The 22,698-nt window shown below is 42.9% G+C and overlaps 1 protein-coding gene and 1 long non-coding RNA gene across 4 annotated transcripts in view; one reads left to right on the top strand and one right to left on the bottom strand.

Annotated features, from left to right (window-relative positions):
• The window catches only part of LOC107266170 (protein downstream neighbor of son homolog), a 127,649-nt gene that overhangs the window by 101,389 nt on the left and 3,562 nt on the right, over positions 1-22,698 (bottom strand). The window lies entirely within an intron of this gene.
• On the top strand, positions 1,939-22,572 carry LOC112494106. The gene is made up of 4 exons (XR_003059236.1): positions 1,939-2,050; positions 15,195-15,530; positions 19,881-20,071; positions 22,137-22,572. It is a non-coding gene; the product is annotated as an uncharacterized LOC112494106 (long non-coding RNA).

Consider the following 22,698-nt stretch of genomic DNA (forward strand, 5'->3'; position numbering starts at 1 on the left):
GGGGAGGGGCCGAAGAGGAGAGGAGTGGAGTAGAGAGGAAGCGATCGATGCTCACCCTCCAACCCTCCAGCCTCCTCTCTTCGCAACCCCTATTCCAACGGCGGAGCGGTGGCGGCCGTCATGGCGGCGCATGCAAATCAGCATGGCGCCGAGACGCCCTCCCAAACCCCGATACTCGCCACGGACAAAACCAAACCATCGACCTACCGGCAGACAGACGGATGGACGGACGCTTACACCCTGTGACACAAACTAGGCATTTTGTACGTACAGCTTGTTATGGAAAAGCATCAACGGATTTTCCAAAAAGTCATGTAAATTTTTCTATTTTTCCATATTCGCCTGCTACTATACTTTCATTGTGAATACTACTCAATTCATCAAAACTACTATGTACGTAATTATTATAATTCCTATAATTACCATGATACTTTGTATGCTCGATCTATTCTGTAAGCATTTTTTATCTCCAAGACAGATTAGATCAAGTTGCTTGAGAGTGTCACCGTATTGAAGAAATAGCGTGCAGGTAACCGTAGCAAAAGAATAACGTTCCGTACCAATCACTTTAGCCTTGCAATTAAATCCAGGATATCCTTGAACGTGTTATACGTCCAATTGCAGTGACAATGCATTCGTTTATACATAAGCAGTATTAGTCCGCGTCTGTTGTATCATCTAATTACACGGATTGGAGTTCGATGGGTGTCTCGACCCTGACAATCAAACCTATAATATTTCCAATAGACATTTAATTAACGAAATGAGACATTGTATTACCTATGTAAAATTAATCAGCGATTTCGTATCGCGTTACGATTGATAAGCTTTGATAAGGTGAAAAACAAGTAAAAGAAAAATAAGAATTAGCAAGTGGAACGTTGTCGCAATAGATCAGACATGGTAGTAGCTATAGAAAACGACTAGACGCTGTGTTAACTGTCTACTGGCTGCTACAGACTCCAGTAGTCCATTCTGCAGTCTGATTACTGAACCAGTGTGTGTCTCTTACCTACTCGACGTAGTATAGTAACGCCTGTAGTCTGTTGTGTGTGAATTCTACGTGGCTATGATAGTATGCGGTTTACAGAAGGACCAGAAGGCGGAGAGAGTGAAAGAGAGAGAGAGAGAGAGATGGTTGAAAAGTGAAAAAGAGGGAGAGAAAGAGCGAAGAGAGGAAGAAGAGAGGGAGAGAAGCTTCGCCGCCCGGCGCATTTGAATACGCGCGAATAAATGCATAATAATTAGGTCAGTTTTGCTAGTCAGCTGATTCGAAACTACCGCCAAGGGAAACGTAGGTTAGGGACTCGTGTTAAACAATGATTCCACCCTTTGATATTATTATACAGGGATACCTAACGGTATATGCGTAAATATACAGAAAAGTGGATAGGTATGAACTTTATTAAAGATTGTGAAAACTTTGAATAATAATATTACTAAAAAAAATTTTTCATAGCACAATAATTAATTTAACGAAAATTACGGTAGTACTGATCGCTATGAATGGCGTATTTTGGGATCTATATTTTTGGTGGAACAAAGTAAATACGAACGATTTCAATCATGCGTCGTAAAAATAGTCTCTGAATCGTAAACAGTGAGCGTAAGAGAATCCCTCTTGAAGGAATGACATGAAGTTTCTGTAAAAGGGCAAAAGTCGACGAGGTCCCTGACACGGTAAAACGGAGTCAAGGTCGTTTTCGAGACACCCTGTAGAATCGCAGCGAGTACAAGAGGCGAACGCGAAGGGAAAGCGGAATCGCATGCAGAAAGCAGAGTTTGAGTTGAATTTGAGTCGTGACTCGTAAGGCAAAGCACGTAGTCCAGCACAGCGCAGCCCGCATAGCAAACGCGTCTCTAGTCTCCGACAGGCTGTAGTAACAGCCATAGTGTAGCCCTGTAGTCTCTACGTACCCTGTAGCCTGCAGCCTCGAACTGGAGTCTCATGGTTTTATGCAGACACTGACCTTCGACCCAACCCTCCTGGCAGCGGAGCAGGGAAAGTTTGAAATTCGGGTGCAAGGCCACAGGAAACGTATCCCGTTAGGTGAGTGTCTCCTGATAGTCTCATAGTGATAAGCCACTGGTTACATCGAACATAGCCCATACCTGACAATAATTTAAATTTACTAACAATCGATAGTCGATCGAATTCATTAGATTTGATAAAATAATAAATGACGTAATACGAAGCGATAGGTATAACTCACTGGTATAAGCTATCCAATGAAAAAATTCTACCTCATTGACATATGAGCTAGAGCCATGTGGTGAGAATCATGAGGTTGCACTGGGTTCGAGGAAAATGGCGGGGACGTCGTTTTTGGTGAGGCCGCCCTCGGTAGCATATCACAAGACATTAGCACACAATCGAATGGACGAGCGGACGAATGCGAATGCGAAATATATGCTATAAGCGGTGTTGTGCGCTTGAGCTGGGTCATAGGTCAGACCGCCAACTTGGTATCCATTGTATGGCCGCTGGGTTCTCAGGTACCAACCTCCAGCGCCAGTAGAACCAGACCCTCCTCCTTCACCACCTCCTCCTCTCGTGCTCCCATTGTTCAGTAGCTTCCACGCTTACGAATCAGTTTACTCCGCAATACGACTGGTCATTTTTGTATTTATTATTACTGCCTGAAGTAACTCCAAAATGGTTGCCATACTGGACGCTTATTATCGGTATCATTGTACAGTGTACATTGGCCTTCGTACCATTGTGGATCAAACGTCTTTTATTTTATTAGAGAAATTTTTTTTTTTCATCAGTGATGACTATCTATATACGGGATGACTGAAATAACTCGACGTAGTCGGTATGGAATGACGTGAATGGTCGAAGGGACCGGAAGCCAGGTATCCAGAGTCGTACCCGTCCCTGATGAAGGAGATGAAGAGAAAGGAGCCTAGAAAGACGTGACGAGTCTCTTACAAGTTTGAAGTCACGGAGATGCTTACACGCACCACGTTCTTAGTTTAGTGTTCGTATATACGTAGGAAATACGTGGAGGATGCGTGCGGAGGTTGAAAGAAATGAAATACCAAGAATCCTCTTTGTCCCTTTGGACAAGGAGACATTAACTCCTTGTTGAAGATATAGACAGAAAGGGAAACATGATAGCTTATTTTGTATCAGAGACTGTAGATTTTTATATTTTTCTAAAATAATGGTCAATCGAAATTTACGTATCATCGACTGTATACATGTAATTGCACTGTAAAATCTCGGTCACCCTCCCAGTACGTGAAACAAGGTTGACGATGGTGTAGGGAATAATGAAATACGAAATGGAGTCTATTCGATTTGACGAGGCTTTACAAATGGCGGTTACGGTAGGAGAAAGTAAGAGAGTAAACGATGAGGTTGCGCATGCGCGGAAGAGAGAAGGAGAGCAATAGGAACGGGTAGTGTCGACCACCCTCGAATTCGGGTGGTTTTTGCTGGCCATTAATTGGCCCTGCTATAAAATGTAAACGCAATGTATAGATATATATAGGAAGTATGGCTGGGCCACACAGGGGCATCACCACTACGCCTACCCCATTGTCATCAGCGTCGCCGTCACCATCACCACCCACAGGCATCGCGACGCTCGAATCGAAGCCCAAACGAAATAAACCTCGATGCCGCTTTGTCTGGCAAAAACTCGTCTCCTTCGTGGCTCCCATCAATCGTCTACCGAGTATACAAGATCAGTGATCATCGATCTTCGCTGTGTTATCATCTTTTAACCCTTAAAACTTTACTTCTGTTTACTCGTCAATTTTTCCCTCGTCGTTGAGAACCACTGGACGGATCAGACGTTGGCATGTACTCGCATCCTACGGACATACGAACAATGAGTGTCACTCGAGTTTGCAATTCGGCTTGAGAAAGAACGAGGAACACATCTTCGGGAGACATGCGAGCAGTTGTACCAACCGAGCGAAAGTTAATTTCCGTTATACTCGAATAGAGTGAAAATTTATGAATTTTTTTTTAACTATCAATGAGAATCACTGACACTAATTTCTTGTGTTATTGATGTAATCTCTTAATGCTACTATCCGTGTACAGTTGTACAAAAAAGTATGTATATTCTGTCAAAAAGAATGAATTATGTATACTTTTTTCAGACGCAAAATATGCATGCTATTTACATCACAACACTCGTAGACAAAATGTCCTGTGGTAAGAATAATGTATATTTGGGATTACCAGAGCAGTGATTAGTATTTGGACAAGAAACAAATTTTTGTGACAATGACAACAATTGTCGTGAGACTAACAAACTAAACTGGAGACACAAGCACAATGGCAAATATTCACAGAATCGTCATTGCTACTGGAATTCATTCTTGTCCAAATTCTAATCTTTGCTCTAGTAACAACTTTTCTGTGTGTAGACTCGAGTACTGTTATATTTCCATTGAAACGTTAGAATAATTCTTTTGTTAATTTATCTTAATGAGAAGTAACGTTATTTGTGAAAGGGGTATATACATACTTCATTGTACAACTGCGTATTGATTATAGTCAAACGAATGATATTGATGAGACGAGGTCGATACGATATGCACGTATGATCTCTTTTACAGAGGGGCTGAAACGTCACTGTCTAAATACACTTTAAAGATTTGAAAACGTAATGGCGACAGGCTTTGGGGCAGATTTGCATGTCACGAGCGCGCATCATATATCTGGATTTAGCACACACTCAGCTGAGCTTCTCTCGTGCTCGTTGCTTCCTCAATGCCGTCAGTATAGTTACAGGGGTGAGCTGTTGCTACAGCATCCACTGTCGTCGACGTAGATCAGGGGAGGGGTTGAAAGGCGAAGGGTTCCAGGAAGCTCTTTCCCTTTGGATCATGGGAAGATCCTACGTCGACGACGCAAGAGCCAGGATACCCTGGGACATTAACACCGTTGGATTACCCAATGAACTTGAATGAGATTTACGGGTACCCGACGATACGGATTTCAGCATCTTCCTATAGGTAATGACCCAGCCTCCCCACTGGTTCGGAGGATCCGAAGAAAATTGTCCCTATAGATCACCCGTCGATGTTGACGATGATTTACTATCGATCTCTTCGACGTTTTTTTATTATTTTCACAAATTTTCTCGAAATGAAATCTGACGTTAGGGGTGGGATTTCATCTCGCGCAAGCGCCTTGGGTCTGCCGGGAGTAACCAGTCGTGATTCTGGCACGCATGCACGCGCCTACGTGTATAATGGGGGTGTATAATACGCGCAAGGAAGACAATGGGGGCATTGTGCAGGTAGATACGTACAGAGCGTATAGGGCGAGCGTCGTTTGGGCATATTGACAGACTAATGATCGCGCGGAACAAAGGCCGGACCGTCACGTGGTCACGTGGTCACGTGATGGACCGTTTCCGGCGATGCGCCGCGAACCTCCCAACTGCATTCAACCCCGACCGATGACTCCCGAACAAACCAATGCAACGATGGACATCGATCAGGCGGAAACGTACTAACCAGCTTGGATGGGACCAGGTGTACAACCATAGGTATAGATCAAAGATCCTCAGCAGTTACATAACAGAAATATTGATAAAGATGAGAACGATACCAGGGATGCTTATCTTGGAAATCTTCCAAAGGAATAAAATACACGGGCAAGGAATTACTATATATATATTATGTACATATAGTATACGCAGTCCTTGAAATCCTGAACCACGTGGTTAATCGCACTCCTCGAAGTAATTAAGTAGCTTAGGCGTAATTGGGTGTCTCAAGAAGAAGGAGAAGAATCTGAAATAATCCTTTCTTCCTAAAAGTCCGGGTAGCCCTTTGACATTTATGGAGGAACTAAATGCGTCCCGTAACGAGACATTAAGAGATATTTAAAATCGTTGATAGGCATTCGAGTCGACAGGGAGGGTGTCTCGGTGGCTAGCTCGCGTAAGGGATGACTCCCCCCTTTCAGATGGCGCGAAAGGGTCAGAGTACTGGTGGTCCATTCACTATTGGATCGTCCAGGGGGAGAGATGATGGTATTTCGTCGAAAGGGTTGCACAGTTGGGGTGGGCGTTTTAAATGCATAAATAATGAGAGGAGCCTGTTACGGGTTGGTATTGGCTTTGTGGATACTAGGGACCCTAGAGATACTGCCACTATTCCTAGTAACTATGGCAATTGCACACGTGTTAGGTTAGGTTAGACGTATGCACACTCACACCGTATATACATAGTCAGTATAGAAGCCACGGCCTAACCGTATTTGCCGTGCTTAATATTTAGATGAAGGTGTTGGGTGTTGAGAGGGTTAATTAATACGAATTGCTTTGCTGGGTTCGGTTCCAACCCTTACCCTACAACTTTCATCTTTACCCCTCCTTGTTTCTCGCTTGCTAAAACCCACCCCTTAGTCTCACACCAGAGTCACGCTATACACTTGGCCGATTTAGAACTTTTGGTTACTAATGACTTTTGACCTTTTAAATATCTTCACGAACTCAACCCTCAACCCTTAGCTAGTATAATAAAAAAAAAACATGATTATAATTTTACTAAAAATATTTTTATATAATTTTCCGATATTCGTCTAATTTCTGTTATATAATTAATTTTATTTTTATGATTGCCTCTTATCAGTCATTTATTCCAAATTATCTGTCTGATGTTTTCATACCTGGTACCAAGGAACATGGTCTGTTAGTTCGTATCTGCGGTGGTGAACGCAGTGTTGTGGTTCCGCGGCTCTCTCTGTCTCTCTCTCTCTCTCTCTGTCTCACGCGAAAAGAGTGAGCGACAACAGGCGAGAGGACGAGAGATTTCATAGGGTAGGTAACAACGTAGAACTTGAGCTGGAAGGAGAAGAGCAAGAGAGGAATGGAAGCCGCTAATGAGGCCGTGTGTAATTAGGGAGCTCTCGCGGCCTAATGAAGCGCTTACCTACCTTACCTACCAACCCTCTATTCACCTCTTCCTTACCATTCCCATCTTTGCACATGTGTATCTATATATATACACAACCCAAGCCGTACATTCTCCCACATACCTACGTAGTACGGAAGGCATCCAAACCAAACCACGACGCTTATGCTTCTTTCTCACCATGGGACAACCTTCTTCTCTTACCATCTCACCACCTCCAAAGCATTGATCACGCTTGGCCTGGACCACAACCAGCGGATGCTGGAGACCTTCTCAGGATGAAGGAGAGATACACCTCCGCACGACACGCTCGCATCTTCGGTGGACCATTAAGGGATTAACCTTTCAGGGATGTACATAGGTTAGCGGAGATCGAGAAGGCAGTGAGTTCCCAATATAATTTCCGAATTTTCAGGTAAACGAGATAAAAAGTTATTAGAGATCTCTCGTTTTCTTGGAATGGAGAGTAAAATTTTTTTCTTAATATTCCTATACATTTGACATTAATTTTTAACATTTTCGATATATACAAAATATTTTAATAAATAGAACAGGTCATTTAAAAAAATAAATTTCCATTGATCCGATGTCATAATTTTTATTTCCAAAATTCTATAACTCAAGCAGTTGCGTCCCTGTCCGTCCATGGGGGGCTAAGCGTGGGCCTTCTTATCTCTCAATTCACTCACCGGGAGCAGAGGAGGCTGCTCCTTGCGCTCTTCCACCTCCGCGCATCCAGCAGTGTCCAGAAAGTAGTATAGGCATGGTAGTACAAGAAGGGAGGGTTGAGGAAAGAAGCGTGCAGGAGGAGACACGGCTACCGGAATCACGACTTAACGTTCCTCGACTCTTCACGGATCGCTCCGTTATCTTCGCCATTTGCATATTAAACTAACTCACAACGCGCGGCATATTTCAACGGCGATGTCCCGAGGGATGAGAGGTGCGAGTAAAGTATCCATAGTCGCAGCTAGCAGCGGCGCGACGAGTAAAGGACTACTAGCCCCGTCGACCAGCATAGAATAAAGAAAGAGATAGAAAAGGTACCGGCATGTCCACCGACACTACCTGCATAACACACGTACAGATATATGGACTCGGGTCGTGGTATACCTTTTGCAAAAAAACCCTAACAATTTTTAAACCACCAACTTGTTTCCAATATGCATTGATAAACCCGTTTGTTAAGTTCGCCGCGGGCTTTTTGAACGAGGCAAGCGTTATATTCGCGACGGGTCCTTGATTGCCGACCGGACTCCGTAGAACCTTCGGGGCATCTTCGGAGAGCGGATGAGGAGAGGAAAAAAAAGAGACGTATATATAGGATACCTGTCTATATACTTATATACCAGCAGTATTATATATACTTAATGCGTTCGAAAGATTTGTGTAACATAGTAGTAGGCATTCGGAGTACGTAACGGCGGCGATGGTCCATCCGGCCGAGAAATCGGTTCACTCGTTGAAGATGGGACTGGTGAGAATGTAGATATGTATGTATGACTGCGGCCGGGAACGATAACCGATATGCAGAAACGAGCCGTAGAGCCATTATCCTAAGTTACGGACTGACATGCACACACGTAGGTACGTCGGAGAGCTAGGGAGAGAAACTTGGCTGCAGCATCTCTTACTGGGTAAGTAACTGCAGTTAAGCTCTCCGAACCTTCTCCAGGGTGTATAGCTTTCGTCGCCCGTTGCAACCAGCTTCGAAACAGCCTCGCAGTTCGTCGACGTGCTACGAAGATGCATTCCCTTAAACGGATCTCAAGAGTTTATTGAATGTTTACTGTATACGAAAATGGCCGTGGATTGCTTTATTTATGATATCACATTACGATACTGCGAAGTGGTAACGGGTAGCCATAGGAATATTTGAATAAAGAAAAGATCCAGTACGTACAGTAGATATATGTATCGGTGGTCGGACGCGGATTTCGTTCGAATCTTGCCAACTTTAAAAAGACGTAAAATTCGTATGCCCATGTAATTTATTAACTTTCCAGGGTATCTTTTATTTCGTCCAAACTTTCATGGATACGTTATACAAATTTTTTTGGAGAAAGCTTTTCGTGTGAACGTACCTTCAGGGTACACTTCGGGTGAATTGGCATTAGTGATTCGCAGGGCGCACCACACCCCGACAACATCTTAATTCGCGATAAAGGGGTATTCGGTAGTGGGAGAACGGACTGGGTGGCGAGTATTCTGTTGGTACCTATGGTACTCACCTCCGACTGGAACTGGAACTGGAACTGGATGGGTGCGAGACACGCAGGCCCCGTTCCGTTCCACGTATCCACGTACCGCGACAAGATTAGCATCGCTATTTGGTTACACGCGAATGAGACACCCAGTGCAGCCAGTAGCTACTACGGATTTCGATCCTCTCATTAGTCATTATCACCGGGATGAATTCGCTGTTATCGACTCACTTAGCAGGAATGCCTCGAAGATAAGAATTTCGTGACTCGTAAAAATTGAACGATTAAAATATCCGTACACGGGATCGTGTAAAGTCGATAGATTATAGCAAGCGAGGTCGGAGGTCAGGTGGTAATAAATTAATGATTCGGATAAGGTGTAAAATTAATAACTTTCCTTCAGGTTTGAAATTGGCAAAATTTTTATCGCATAGACGACAGTTCATAAGAGTGGTTATCAAGATGTTAATGACGCACGCGCTTACGTCGGCACGTGTTCACAATATTGTTTATTATTTATGCTAAGTTATGCAGGAGCAAAAGTATTATGGCCACCATCGGCTGGACACCGGCCTCGTACGGTCTGCCGTCTGTCTGTCTGTTCTCGTATAGTCGTCGGCATATTTATATCAATTTCGTGTCGTTCGCCCCGGCTGAGATTATTATGTAAATGGCGCCATGTTGCTGTTGCCGGCTAGACCAGCTAGGCTAGTCTAATTATAATAAGCCTGGATACCGAAATAGTTCTGTAATGACACCTTTTCTTAAGATTTGCTTTGAGCATTATCTCCGCCATTGGTTTATCGCATATGGTTTGCACATATATACAGATACACAGATACATATCAGATGAGAAGATTAATTAAATGAAAAACATCACAACCGGATAGGCCACGTTTGATCGTTATGTTCCCGGAGTTAAGACCACCACTTAATTCTTCATTAGTAAATCTCTAGTATCCTGTTTTTTAATAAAATTATACCTTCAGCCACTTACGCACTCTGTCCTCGATTAGCGAACCTTTAAAATGAGGGATTTCAAAAAAAAATGTTCGACGCTTCAAATTTTGTAAAAAAAAAAACTCCCAAAACTCGGTCTAATTTCATGTCTAATTTGTCGTCTGCAAAGATGCACGGGGGTAATCAGCGTAAACAAAAGTGTGACGTAGTACGAAGTTTATAAGCGGTAAATTCAAATGGGCACTTTCGGTTTTGATAAAACACCTAAACATCGGTCGGACTCGAAAACTGGTCTGTAATTTGAGTTTACGTGCAGCCAGTGAAACTATTGGCATCCAGTGACGGATAAGCGTGTATTAAAAGATGGGTCAATAGATGACCCGTGGGAAGGCCTCGAGGTCGGGTGATGCATCCGCTGAATATGTATGAGCCCCGCGACACCCCATAGCACTGAGACTGAACCACTATCTGTGGGTGATAGTGGGTATGCTGTATGTCTTGTAGGGGTAGATGAGGATGAGATGTCGCGAGGGATGGTTGGTGGTGGTAGCTATGAGAGATCGGTAGAGAGTAGGTGGTCCAGGAAGGGTAGGTGTGCCAAGAGTGTGTGTTAGAGAGAGAGAGAGAGAGAGAGAGAGAGAGAGAGAGAGAGAGAGAGAGAGGGTAGAGCTTATATCGCAAGAACCACCCCAATGGAAACTCAACCCTTAGAGCCTCACCCATCATACACACTCCTCTGCTTGGCCGTGCAGTACCTACCCAGTCTCCTACAGGATGGAACACGGTTATCTTGGGAGACAAAGTTATCTCGTAATTCCTTCGTGAACAGATGCCGATGCACAAGCCCTTGCGCACTGTCGTATAAGACAGTAGTGGCAACCCCCTGTGTAGAAATACAAAATGACAAGATCGGACGAGAGTAATTTTTTTTATATAGAAAATATGTAGGGCTATTTTTTCATGTGGTGACATATATTTATATGTAACGTGTCATGGTCACTTTGATAATAGGGGATATTTGGCAAGGGGTTGATATGCCGATGAGAATGGTATAATTTATATGATCCACTAAATAGGGACGGCTGTGCGTGAGCGATGAATCCCGCAAGACAGCATGAGATATTGCTGGATTAGGGCGCATTATAGTTTTAAGCCCATCGCGTTAAAAGGCAAGGGTTCTCAAATATTGTCCGAGAATTAAGACGTAATAAAATAATTAGAAATTAAATTAATTAACGACTAGCCTTGATTTATTCAAGAAAAATTTGAAAAAAATTAAATTACTTTTAAACGCTGAAAATGCGTCCAATTTTTTTTAGAAAGTAAATTTTTTGTGGATTTTCGTAAAAAAAATCCATCTTGCGACGTGACGCTTAAGGGGGTAGTTAACTCTACTACGTTACCTAAGGGTGGGCGTGGACAAAGAAATTGGGGTCTATTTATAACGTCAACTAGAGACAACCCTTTTGTTTCCGCGTGAACTCGTGCCTGAAGATATGGCTCGTTGAGCGCCACTGTAGCCGTCCTGAGGGTTGAAATCGGCGCGGCGGCACAAGAGCGGGAGACGTAGTCTGGGGGCGTGAGGAAGGGTTGATCTAGACAGAAATGCGCCAAAGGGTAGGCGATGCCACCGTGGCGATAATAAACCAGACCAGCCGCGCAATAAAATATATCCGAAGCAGAGTCGACGACTTGTTTAGCCAGGGGGTGCGCTTCATTACTGAACCGAACTTCATCGCTAACCCCTTAGGCACTCGGGGGCTGCTCGACTTCGCGGGTCGAGTCACTATAACGAAGGGACGGAAGGGAAAAATGTTGGGATAATTAACCGATCCTCTATAAGGGTGGTTGTAAAGGAATGCACCTTTCTTACCACATTGGAATGCCCGGCATGTCTTAGTAGAAAACCCAGCAAATTAATATTCCCTGTCTAATTACACTTCTTATTATTTACGTTTTCAATTCCCGTCCTATTCCTCAGACCTTTACCTAAACATTCTCTTTCACTTAATAAGCACTTGTTTTTCATAAATAAATTAATTGACCGTGCTTTTATTATCGTGTAACCAGTCCTGGGAGCCCGCGTCTAATCCTAATACGCCTTAAAGGACCTGACTGTGCAGCGAGCAACCCAAGATAGCCAGGAGACTATAGGTACTAAGATTGTATGAGGAATAGCGAAGAAAAAGGAGAAAAGAAGAAGAGAAGAGTAAGACTCGTAAAGTCCAGAAGCCGGTAGCTCAGGTCGAGCGACAAACACCCTGGCAACGAGTAAAAAACAAAAACCTCTCTTCATCCCAGTGTCTTCCTCTCGCCCTTTCTCTACCTTCCTCTTTTACACTCGTGCTCTCTCCCTCTTTCTCGCGCCAGTAGCTAAGCCCGTGAACCAAGAAGAAAAATATAACGACCCGCGGAAGGAATAACGCGCGACTTTACTACGTTTTAAAACTCCCATAAAGCAGAGCACGTCAAACTTTTCAATTTTATGTTTCAGCGTTTCGTTCTCCGTTCGTTTCGCCACTTAAAATACTCCTAGGAGGGTTCAGGGGTTGGGTTACCAGTATTGGAGGTTACGGAGGGGGTGGATCAGTCTGAGGTGCGAGGGTAGCTTTTCTCGAAGAGAGGTCAGAGGGCTTTCCGAGCGTTACAGCAGTAACGGAGAGATCGGTGAATTATGAACCCTCTGCGACCCCCTTTGCCACGAAACTCATCCCCTGGACGCCAAGACTTTTCTCGAGCTTGGAAAAGAAAAAGGATTGGAGAAAAAGCGAATATAAAAAAACTGGTGAACATACGGGCAACGATACGACGGTAAAAAAAAAGGACAAAACAGTTAATATAGTCTATACGTGGTAAGCGCGTGCCAAGAAACCGCGAGGAAAAGACGAAAAGCAGTGGATCTGAAGAAAGTAGGATAGAAAACTAATAAGCAGGGATAGTAAATAAGAGAAGAATGTATAAGAGGAAATCCAACAATTTACAAACCATATACGTGCCCCGAGAGTTCAAGAAAACATACAAGAGATACCATCAAGTGTTATCGTGCGAAAGAGCAAGAAAACAGGGACCCCAATCTCCATTGCGTTCGCACGTATCTTGTTTTCGATGGATCCCATGTATATGTATACACAGTATACGGCGGTGTCGTCAAGCCCATCAGGGTCACGAGAATAGGTGTCGGCCAAACCTCATCCTCGGGGTTCAGCCAGGGTTTGCGTCACGCCTGCGGATAAGAATCTAAATAGAGATCACCGATCCTTTGAGCATATAATTTGGTTTTCGATGCGGGGACAGCTGTCGCTCGATCGAATATCGTCGGATGGTTGCATTTAGGGGATGAGGATGACGTACCCTTGGCTGACACATTGACGACAGATAAAAAAGTCTGATAAAGAGAAAGAATCAAAGAAAGGAAAAAAATCGTTTTCAAGCATTCCTAACGGCACGAGATTTACCCTCGTGAAAAAAAAAAAGAAAATGAAAAATTTGTACCAACCATTTACTACGTATCCTGCGATACCAGTGGTACCAATACTTTTTAGAACCTGAATCAAAATCATATAGCGATCCTTGAGAGATGTCCGAATGTAAATGTCCTGGGGCCATTCCTGGGTCCCCTGGCAGGACCTTGCACTCTATAACGCATTGCAAGCAGAGTAGGTACCTAGCGAACCGAGAGGCAAGTGGCCCTGAGCATTTGATGTGCTTAGGCAAATGTAGCACCCACTACATAATACCGGGGCCTGTTGTAAGGGGTAGACGAGTGGGGGGCCTTGTAGAGAGGGTGAGCACTATCCAGGCATAAGGGCGTGTGATGTGTTTGTAAAAAGGTGTCGGGTTGGAACTAAGGAGGCCGGTTTGAACGGGAGCAACAGCAACATCCAGATCGGTACGTCAGTACCGTGGAGCGCTGCGAAGGCAGCAGGAATGGCAACTGTAGTAAAGCCCCCGAGGGATTGTAACGGGCGGGAGAGGTTACAGATGAAAGAGAATTGTATAAAATGGGGCTGCATGACGACCATGGGATGCTGCGAGGGTGTAAAGGCGGGGGGGCGATGCGGGGTCTCTCTGGATGCCCGTGGGGCACGTGGTGAAGTCCTAGACTGGGACGAGTACTTGCTTTCTCTATACCCAATACAGACTTGGATGGCTACGCCATTTTGAAGTCCTCGAGGTGTCGCGTTGGGGAAAAGCGTCGCTCTGATCTGTCAAATTTCATTTCACGCTTCTAAGAGCGCCCCGACGCTTCGTATGGGGACCACCAGATACGGATCTTTCGACACCTCCAACCTACGCAGCGGAGACCCACCCTATAGTCGTATATACATACCTAGCAGGGGTGGTAATCTGGCCACATCCTACCAGCAGATTTTCATCTCGGGTTCTTCAAGGATCCATACGTTATCCTGTTATTCATCATTTTTTGGGGCCTTTAACTTTGTTTTAGATTTTTTTTACTACCCCCTGCACAGTCTGCTCGTCTTTTGTCTACTCGTGTTGCCATATGTGATTTTCTCATCTAGATACATTACGCGCAAAATCTTTAAAGCATTTTTCCCTAAGGTTTCTCATAAGAAAACTACGGTATTTCAGTTAAGTGTGTCTATCGATCGGCAAGGACCTTGGGTGTCCCATCCTGACGTTCTTACGCTCGGTCGCCCGGTCTCTCATCCTGGAAAGCTTTGACACTCGGAGCACGTACTCGGGGCAAGGACCGCCGCAAGCTCCTACCCGGCACTTCTCCTCTTTATCCCGGCCGTGTAACACAGCACTGGTACGCCTAGCTACCCTTGCCCACCTATAGAAACATGCCATTGTGTCCCGTGTCCTATACACGAGAATCCTGTATATTCCTTAGCGCTATGGATTTTCCAAAAGCGTTTTCGCCAGCCGCGTATCGGTCACCAGGGAACAGAAACCACCGTTACAGGTACACGGGTAACGTATATTTTACGTAGCAAGACCTTCGTGTATAAAGCAGTCGAAGAAGCATCTAAGAACTGTTAAATTTTCAATAACGTAATCATGGTCCATTTTTACATTGAACGTGCTGGGTCAACTCTGATAGTATTTTCAAAATTATATTTCGTAAATAAAAAATTTTTTTTTGTATCTTCTCAATCCATACCGTATTTTCAGTGTCAACACGAGAAAATCTGTCAAGAGTATTACTATAATTCGATTGCCTGCCTTACGTGGCAGACAAAGGAATTGGGAAAAACAGCTAATACCTAACTCGCTGCTCAACGTCATTATTATTCTGTCTGACATGCGCGAGGCACCAAAACCAAAATGAGCGGACGACGATGGCGCGATTCGATTCGCCTCGACGGAAGCCGATTGCATGAGTCAGACTTGGAAACAGAGTGCGGAGTGCGGGATGCTAAACAATGCCTGCTACCGAGTCGAGCAACACCAAAACCGACAATGGAACCGAGTACCATGGATGGAGGCCATAGCACCAGCCTGTCACAGGTATTCGCACCTATAACTACAGGTTGTCTCAAAGTATGTCTCTTTCACTACGTATTGTCAATCGCCTAAAAATCATCATTCTAAATATAACCCCATACACTACCAATTTTTAAAAACTTTTTTTTCGACATTATCCACGTAAAAGGTTGACGGTCGATTTCTAAAATTCTTTAAAATTAAAAAAAAATAGTATAGCGCTTCACAGAGACCTACGAAAAAAAAATACTTTGCTTATTTTGAAACAACCCGTACATCCAGGAATGTCTTGTCTCAAGCTACGTATACGGGAACACTTGTCTTCGTCATCGAAATTGTCCCCGAGGAGTTGGTACCACTACGTAGATTGGTGATTGTATACAAAATACAATGCTATATCGATATACTACATACACTAAATATGAAACCCGTGTACAAAGTACAAAAAATATATCGTCCATAAAAATTCTCAAAATATACATATATGAAGTTTGTAGCCTGTAATATGTAGATCCTATGCACCCACGTTAAGAGTGGTTCTCATATGCCATAGCAACGGGTACCTATGCGCTATGTATACATATAGAGTGTGTGTATAAAATAATAAAGCAATATCAGGAATGGAGGAAAAATTACCGTGATATTAGTAAGCAACTCCCATAGGGGCATAAGGGAGCTAAGGGCGAGACATAACTATAATCGTAGAGCATACGTTCTATATGTATGGTTGTACATACATGTACCCTATATATCTAAAGTGGTCTAACTCAAGGTCCCCGTTGGGCAATAATGCCCTTCTTTGGTAACATAGTAGCACAATATCGTAGGTTCTTTATGCGAGTACAGGGCAAATAGATCACATTGCTGGCTAATAAGCCCGTTGGTGTGACCAACCCTCGTGCCATAGGAAGAACGCAACTATACATATGTGTGTATATATATATATATATATATATATATATATATATATATATATATACGTCGTACGTACCAGGAAAGTCATGGGGTAGTAGTCAGTCGGGAGTAAACCGTAAGTCACCCCTACGCGTTTTTCCCGTTTTCTCGTGAATTCCTACCATCTAACAATTGTGTTAGGCATAGTTGCCACTCCGGGGGTGTTCGCCATTCTTATGGTAATATATCCAGCAATCGATCTGCCTCATTATGTCACCGAGAATTTCCCGTTTTCCCATGCACTTCACTTTTACTCTTTATATAGAAATTTTACGGTGTACAATTTTTTTTCCATCTCTGGGACAGCTGATCATTCATTAGCTGCTAGTACGGGGTTGGGGCTGACTGCAGGGGGTATGGGGTTAGATATAAAAAAATAAGGGTTGGCGGTATTATCACTACCTGGGCAGTATCACTTAGGTATGTTTTAAAGTTTCGAACGCTTTGGTATAACGAGACAGTTTCATCCCTTTTGGCAATTTATGGGGTTGAACTAAACTACAGTTGGAATAAGTTAATTAGCCAGTGGTCGCTGCAGTAATCTATCTGAACGCTGGTTACGGCCAGTGACTAGACTATCGCAATCGTAATAATAGTCACAGCCAGTGATCACGGTATCTGATAAAATCTCGGATAACGGGTGTACACGTTGTAATGGTTAACGGGAAACGGGAAACTTTTTCTAAGGTTGGCAGCTGAAAAAAAATATTAACATAGGAAAACATTGTACGTACAAGATACATATGTTGCACAGATAACAAAGGACGTTGGAAAATATTTATCAATACCGACCAGACTTAAAGGTCCCTGATTACTTGTTTAATTATATGTCAAGCTATACGATGGACCAATCAGATTAACCTAAGACGAAAGTGGTTAACCCTATAAAGCTGAATTGAAATTAGATTCCTGTAGTTTGCAGAATATTAGGAGAGTAAGGGTTCTCATTGTTAGGTAATATCAAGACCCTTTAGTGCACTTTCGGACTACTCCAAGAAGCGCCATGATCTTAGAGCAAATGACGTGCGAACCGTCCTGTCCAGAGTATATGCCGGAAGTAGTGACCGGTCGAACCGGTAAGTTTTATCGTGACAAAATCCGTAGTCCGTCTTGCCGGTTGTTCAAATGAATCGCAAATATCTACAATTGATATGTATGTATACCGATTGTCCGATTCGAGAAGGAATAGCTAGGTTATAGATATACCCGCGAGATAGCGCAGAGCAATTTGAATTCGAACCGATGAACCGATTGGCCCGAGGTCGTGGATTTACCTTTGGACTCTTCTATCTGACTATATTCTGTCTCTTTTATATTCGATCGTCCTTTTTTTTACACCGATCTCTATATCGGCATTTCGGCTATGTGCGCAGCATCGAATGTAATCGAAACACAAAGATTTCAAGTGGAGACGGGTGCGCTGCTGTAGCTGGATTACCTTTGAAAATGGGCGGTTTAAACGTACGTATAGCGGCAGCAGAGCTAAGCTAGACAGGCTGCAATCAATACTGTTTCGGCATTACGGTGGAAACACTCTCTCCGAAACAGCCTACGTTTCGGTTCGTGTTTAGAGGTGAGGAGAGGAGAGGAGAAGGGTTCAGAGAGAGCGGAAGAGAGAATGGTGAGAGTAAAAGAGAACGAGGAGGAGAATCTGTCAGGGGGATGCGAGAGAGAGAGAGAGAGAGAAACAGGTTGGAAGGAACTAGAGAAGAGAAAAACAGAGAGAGAGAGAGTGAGTGAGGGGGGCGGGGGAGCGGGTCGGCACGGGCCGTGGTCCGCATACTGATGGGCTACGCGTATATACCAAGAGCGTGTTGCCAAAGCCCAAAACAGAACTGGTCGTCTTTAACAAACCCCTCTGGAAAATACTAGCAGACTGGAATCCCTTTTCGTATTATTTCCTCCTTTATTTTACGTTTCCTTTCAACCTTCCATCATTCCTCCCCTTAAACCTTATATCCCACTTAAAGTTTCTTGCGCTTGACTTTGAATTTGTACACGATGATACGGACGGGACCTATACGTTTGATGAGTACAGTTAAAACTTTTTGTGCATACAGTGTACAATATAGTATGCCATAGACAATGTACGTTGCCATTAATGTTACGTATGAGTCTTATAAAAATGTCACAATCAGTTATGGGATCCCATAATACATTTGGAACGATCGGCACTCGCTTTATGAAGAGAGACTAGGGGTAGGAAAAAAGTGGCAGTTGGTATAAGCGTGCAGGTAGCCCCGAGCTATAAGGGTGGCAAAAGGTAGTGAAGGGGAATCGAAGAGAAAAGTAGAGCGGGCAATGTTATATAGCCAGGAGTAAAAGAGAAAGAGAGCGAGACCTGCGAGTAAAGAATGAAGTAGGAGGAGCGGGCTAGGAAGCTCGCGCGTAGTCCGTAGCTGGTATATAAGTGGGTACCCACTTCTGAATTGGCTCCCCTCGTTCCACTCATTGGATCATCATCGTTCGCCGAAAATTCGATCATTATGATTGCTTATGATGTAAATGATGCCCCGAGGCAAGAATTGTTTCCAGGAGAACGAGCCCATGGGGACCATAGGTCCTACAATCCTACTGCATGGCAAATCCTGGCGTTAGACACGTATAATCATAACTTGAGAACCTATAGCACGAATAAGACCCAGATACAAGAAAAAGTAAGACCCAAAAATTTTCAGAATATTGTATGCCTATATAAATCATTTACGGGTAATATATATTATATGCATTTACTTCACATGATTTTCCTCGGGATGACTTTTCTGGAACGTACCTAGGACTATGTACCTATGGACTTAAGTTTGTCCTAGAGGTTAGGTAACCCGAAGCAGGACCTTTCGAAAAGATGGCAGTAGGGACAATCCCTCCGGGGTTCGAATCCCCGCCTAATTTCCCGCTCTTCCTCCCCCCCCCCTTCCCCGTCCATCCCGCCATCAGGATCTTTACGACCGTAATTTTAAATTCCGGCAAAAAAGCAAACTATATTTAGGCGCTCTTCTTCTTTAAGTAGACTGCGCGGAGAGGAACGCTTGCTTGCTCCCTATACGCATTGGTTCTTGATGGCGGCACTACGGGAATTGTTATAGTATAACCTCTCTGCTGCTATTATAGTAATTTCACGGTACGATGTCTATTCCAGCGCTTCGAGAAAGACTAATTTCATTAGGGATAAAGATCATCATTATTTCCGCGACCGTCCCGAAAATTACGGGCGGTTCCGCAAGAAACAATTTATACCTCTTCTAGGTTATGTGCGATACATAGGAACTCGTATGAGACCCCTTTTAATTAAATGATTGCTATAAATTTTACGCGCTCGTTTTATATGAATAAAAATATAATTATTACAATTTATCGATTTCGCTTTACGTATACCACAAGCCTATCACGTAACTCACGTATAATGTATCATACATCCAGATGAGAAGATCCGCATCCGTGTCTGATCCAGCCTCCGATGCAGCATCCAGAATGATGCAGCCAGCTTTTTCTACGGGTGGTTGTCCAGCATCCACCTTCGTCTCTTCTGACTGACCGTTGGAATCCTTCTTGGCGGACGTTCGCGACCGGAGAAAACGAGATGAAACGAGATGAGAAAACGGGATGGAACGGTAAGACGGTGAATACTGTGGAAAGTAGGTAGGTGCGCCACTCCGACTCTGTAGTAAAACGTGGACAACATTCTAGCCGATTTTTATCGGCTTACCGGTAACGAGGAATCGACGTAAAAATCATCGATATTGCGCGATACGTGCCTGGTTGATCTCTTAGGCTCAAGCCACACGCAATGCCCAGTTTTAACTCGATGCCGATACCTACAGAGATCGGTTTTTATTTACCGGAACGTAAACCGATCGGTATATGCCATTCTAGAGAATTATTCTTGGTACTGGATTTTATACTTTTTTTATATCGGATATACTTGTTTAGGGTTTACGAAATTTTTTGTTTATTGCAAGTAACGATTTTTTTATCGGTACAGGCGATCGGTTACGGTTTTGGATTATTTTGTATCTTATCTCACGTGTAATACTGGATTAACATCTACGGTGTCAGGTATGTCAGACACTTATGTGGCAGACAAGTTACCGGTCAATGGACTGTTATTACTTATTACCTATCACTTGACTCTACCTACATCGAGCCACTGCCAATCTGCTGATATAACGGCTAATTGTTACCTCTAATTGACAAAGTTCTCAGGCTTGGGTGATGGATTTCTTGGTATAATGTCGTGGCCGGCTGATTAGTGTCTCTTTTCACTTTTTTTCGAATCTACCATCGATAAAGTCTTGCGCAAGCGCGAGAGGACCATTGCGGGGACATATGGGAAAATTATGAGAACGTCATATTACCCAATGTAACGGCGCTAGTATATGGGGTCACAAGGTCAACTTAGTGTTTACTTATTTTTTCTTATCCTATACGATACTCGATTTCTCGAAATCTTGCTTATTCATTCTTTAACGTCAGAATCATCGCGTTGTGACGTAACTACATTTATTGGGTAATTAACACTGAAAATAATGAATGATTATCATAATCATTCATATTTTTTTCTATGACGTCAGTTAATTTTGCGTATACAATCCCAGCAAAATTATAGAGAAATTTTGATCGTAACAAGTTTGTAAATGTTGAAAAAATTTGTAAGCATAGAATGAAGGTGAAGATTTTATTACTCTATAAAGTATTCTTTGGTTTTTTTTTTAATAAATAATTTTGAATAATTATCGATATTTATGACTGTAAACGAAAAACTTTTGGGCGAAGATTCTTTTATCATCTTATTCGTTAAAAATTGAAATTTCGCAAATGTTATACCGATTTCAGGGACCTCGCGATTTTTCGGGATGATTGATAATAGTCGGGGTACGAAAACAATTTTTTTTAAATATGACAAAATTTCGCTAAATGTTTGAAAATTATTTAAAAATTGTGGTAATCAGAGACCATACCACGTGGCAACACCGTATTGTGTGAATTTATTTTCTATAGCGATGGTAGTCGTGCGTACTACTGTTGCACGCAGCTATTCTTCGCCCATCGTGATGTTTACATTGAATCGAAAGTTTTAGGCAATACCAGTGCACGAAATGTCGACATACCATAAATATCGTTACAACGAGAATTTAGTGTCAGAATAAAAATATTATTTATAATAATTTGTAACTGCGGTTTTTAAATAACCTGCCTCCTAAAAATAATCTACGAATTTTCCGCGATAGCAAAAATCAAATATCGCGCCACGTGGCATGCAGTGCAACGCTGCCACGTCTTAGCAGTTAGAAACCCGCAGAATATCAAATACAAGTTAGACGATCGTTCTGAAATTTTTTGCGAACATTTCTATAATTTATATTCTACGCATTGATTCTTTTTCAAAATGTTACCATACATACTTCTTTATCGTTCATATATCCAACAATGTGCCTATTTTCCATAAGAAAGCATGATAAACTTGAAACAGCTATAAGTTCTGAATGAGTCTGGTTATCGAGTATAAAATTGACAGCTGTTTTCGAGATAATTAAAGCTACGAAATCCGAAAATTTTTACATTTTGTAATTTTGACAGAAATGAAAAATATTATTGAAAAGTTGCAATATTCAATCAATTGATTGACTATATTTTTGAATAACCGTGTCTTATGTATAGTGAAATCAATTGTTTCAGGTCATCATCACACGTTTATGGAACGCACCAGGAAATAACGTCTGGGTGAGAATTCTTCGAGAAAGTGCAGTTCCTGCCCACGCGGCTTTCTAACACACACTAGTACCGATCCATTGATTTATCCATGACGCAACGATGCTCAGTGGAAATTCTTTTGCAGGATCATCATTCAGTATATACGTAGTCAACGATGTTCCAGATCGAGCATATAAGACCCCATGATGTTTTTCACGTTTTCCACAGCGCGAGTCACCGGCAAGTTAATTGATTATCTAATAATTATCGCAAGCACGTATTGCCCCCTGCAGGGTTGGAATACCGATACGATACGAAGAATGGATAACAAATGCCGCGTCTGAGATACTGTTTGCGAAACGTTACGTAACTTACGTCGAATTCTGACGCAGTTACGTTTCCACGTTACCGATGGAATTGGAACATTCTGCTAACTAACGTTACGTTTATTATTGCCTGGCACCGGGTTTTCCATTGATTGGTTGTTCGATCGGTATAAATGCCATTCGCCAGAGCTTGAAATACGTAGGAAATAAATATCTACTTT

Source organism: Cephus cinctus, unplaced genomic scaffold, assembly GCF_000341935.2.
Source record: "Cephus cinctus unplaced genomic scaffold, Ccin1 Ccin1_scaffold0299, whole genome shotgun sequence".
Taxonomy (NCBI): Eukaryota; Metazoa; Arthropoda; class Insecta; order Hymenoptera; family Cephidae; genus Cephus; species Cephus cinctus.